This window comes from Sinocyclocheilus anshuiensis, unplaced genomic scaffold (assembly GCF_001515605.1).
Source record: "Sinocyclocheilus anshuiensis isolate Anshui unplaced genomic scaffold, SAMN03320099.WGS_v1.1 scaffold784, whole genome shotgun sequence".
Taxonomy (NCBI): domain Eukaryota; kingdom Metazoa; phylum Chordata; class Actinopteri; order Cypriniformes; family Cyprinidae; genus Sinocyclocheilus; species Sinocyclocheilus anshuiensis.
Window position 1 is genome coordinate 808,406 of NW_015554160.1, and position 2,676 is coordinate 811,081.

General features: G+C 38.3%; 1 protein-coding gene across 1 annotated transcript in view; it reads right to left on the reverse strand.

The window, feature by feature from the left end:
• The window catches only part of LOC107670868 (polycomb group RING finger protein 5-A-like), a 10,946-nt gene extending 9,015 nt beyond the window's left edge, over nucleotides 1-1,931 (reverse strand). The window contains exon 1 of the mRNA XM_016463654.1: nucleotides 1,810-1,931. The gene's annotated coding sequence lies outside the window, so the exon portion shown is untranslated. The remainder of the gene's footprint in view (nucleotides 1-1,809) is intronic.
• Nucleotides 1,932-2,676: the final 745 nt, after the last annotated feature.

Consider the following 2,676-nt stretch of genomic DNA (forward strand, 5'->3'; position numbering starts at 1 on the left):
CATTTTTGGAAGGCCAAACAAAGTAGTTTCGCTTTCACAACGAAACACAATGTCTCCACGGCATGGCGGCGGCGGCAGCAACAATACTACAGCGAGAATAAAATTACGCCTTCTTTCTTTGCGTGAACACTTGGTCGGCATTATGCAAATCTTCCCACATCGTGACGTAGACATGTGGGGGCGTGTTAGAACGAGCCGTTTTAGGTAGGCGTGATTGACTCTTAACTAGGGCTGCATGATAAATCGCATGCTATATTTAATGCGCATCTTGTCAGAAAGCCGGTTCTGTAATCAGCGGTAAATCTCCATCACGTGCGTGCTTTCACATTGAGCAGCATTAACTACACAGAGCCGTTGTTCACTGACGAGCTGCGCAAAAAATCGCGCGAATATGAACGTGGTTTTGCGCAGCTCGCTCGTGATGGAGATTTACCGTTGATTACAGAACCGGCTTTACTGATAAGATGCGCGTTAAATATCGCATGCGATTTATCGTGCAGCCCTACTCTTAACTTTTATAAAGAATATCTCTTTGGATTGAGACTTTAGTCTTTGCAACTTTACAGATCTTCTTTATGCACCAAGAGCTTGTAACACTCCAAAGAGAAAGGAAAAATTGAAATCGCATCATATGACCCCTTTAATGGTCTGGTTTCTACAACTTTCACTTTGGAGCAAAAATCTGGCATTAAACTTGAAAGAAATAAAGATTTGACATTTATCGTGATAATTATCGATATCGACTGATATTATTGTGATAATAATTTTGGCCGTATCGCCCAGTCCTATATATATATCACAATATTCACTACCTACTAACAGTTTTGGAACAAATTTAGCCTTTTTCCGAGTAAGTATTTCTTTCCTTAATTCTCTGTTTAACCACTGAAAAAAAAAAAGGCAAATCATAGATAAACTACTCCAAATTGTTTGGAACATCAGTACAGGCCTCTAAATATGCAAACATAAAAAGGTACTTGACAGAATGTGTGCAAGGTGTACAAATATCTCAGGATCTGCTCTGATATTAATGTATGTCTTTGAACACACTGACCTTTTTGTGACAATATGCCCCAATAGCACGATACTATGCAAGTCGTCACAACCTGCCTATGATAGTAAACAGTTGTGAAAGTCCAACATTTCTGCAATATCCAAATCCACCAGAAAAAAAATAAATAAATAACGCTTATTATAACTAACAGCTTTCTAAAAGCACTTTCAACAAGAAAAATAGAACATAAATCATATATGTAAATGGCTCTCTTAGGGTTAAACTTTTAAACAGATTTACACGTGCATGCACTGTAACAGTATTTCAGAAAAACAACGTCATTGGTCAATCATTTCTCATGACGACGTCCTTGCGATGCTCTCTGCCTTTTATGTAATACACACACATATATATATAAGAGGAGAACAGCAACTCACAGGCTACTACGTAATTAATAACTGAGGAGAATGGACTGTGAACGTCCCTTTAAAACGCATTATAAACCAATGACCTGTTCCTATGTAGCCTTTAGTGTGCATACGAAACGCGCAGTGTGTCACAGTCCCGTTATCTCATCAGCGCTAGCGTCAAGGACTGCGTGACGTCATCCCCATGGAAATTATAACACATGGCAAGTTGAGCTCGTCTCTCGACGTCGTTTTTACATTCTGTAATTATGTATCTATCCGCTCCACCAGAGCGGACTGACTGGCACGCAGCCTCTGCTGTACCACATGACACAATTTCTCCCCTCCCCAAACTTTACACACATTCGGTGCCCCCAAACCGATAACGTAGCGCAGAAATACACTCACCGTTACGAATCGTCTCGCCTCGCTCTGTGCTGGGCCGTTAATGGAGACTGAAAACAGGGCTTTCCGAAAGCCAGAGAGAGTCAGATCGTTACGTGCAGGCGGTGCGTGGCTGGTATACTCGCTGCCGACACGGAACTGGCAGCAGCTCGCGCAGAGAAGGGGCGGGGGACTCACGCGCTTGTTTACGCGCTGCTGTGGATTGATACCAGCGGGGGGAGAGAGATTAAACAAAAATCATTAATACCCAGAAAAAAGTCAACAAAACAATTATGAAGCACTAAAAAATATATAAATAATTCCAAAACAAAACTGCAAAACGAAAAACAGTTTTGTACTGTACAACAGATATTTTAATTTACATTTATGCAAATATAATGTATTATATTTTTATAAATAAATGTAGCACTACTTACATTAAATAGGTTATTACAATTTGGTTAAATGTTTAAATATTTATATTTATTGTAATTTTACGAAATAATTTTTTTTTTTTAAATCTTCCTTCATTATATAGTTGATTCTTGAATGTCTGAATTTATTGTGTTCACTTATCCAAGCAAGGATTTGTGTATTTAGTATTTGCACTTTGTTCATACTTAAAAATAAAGGTGCTTCACGATGCCATAAAAGAACCTTTTTGTCTAAATGATTCCATAAAGAACCTTTAACATCTGAAGAACCTTTCTGTTTCACAAAAGGTTCTTTGTGGCGAAAGAAGGTTCTTCAAATTATAAAAAGTTAAGAAAGAGATAGTTCTTTAAAGAACCTTTGACTTAATGGTTCTTTGTGGAACCAAAAATGGTTCTTATGGCATCGCTGTGAAGAAACTTTTAAGCACCTTTATTTGTAAGAGTGTATGTTTTATAG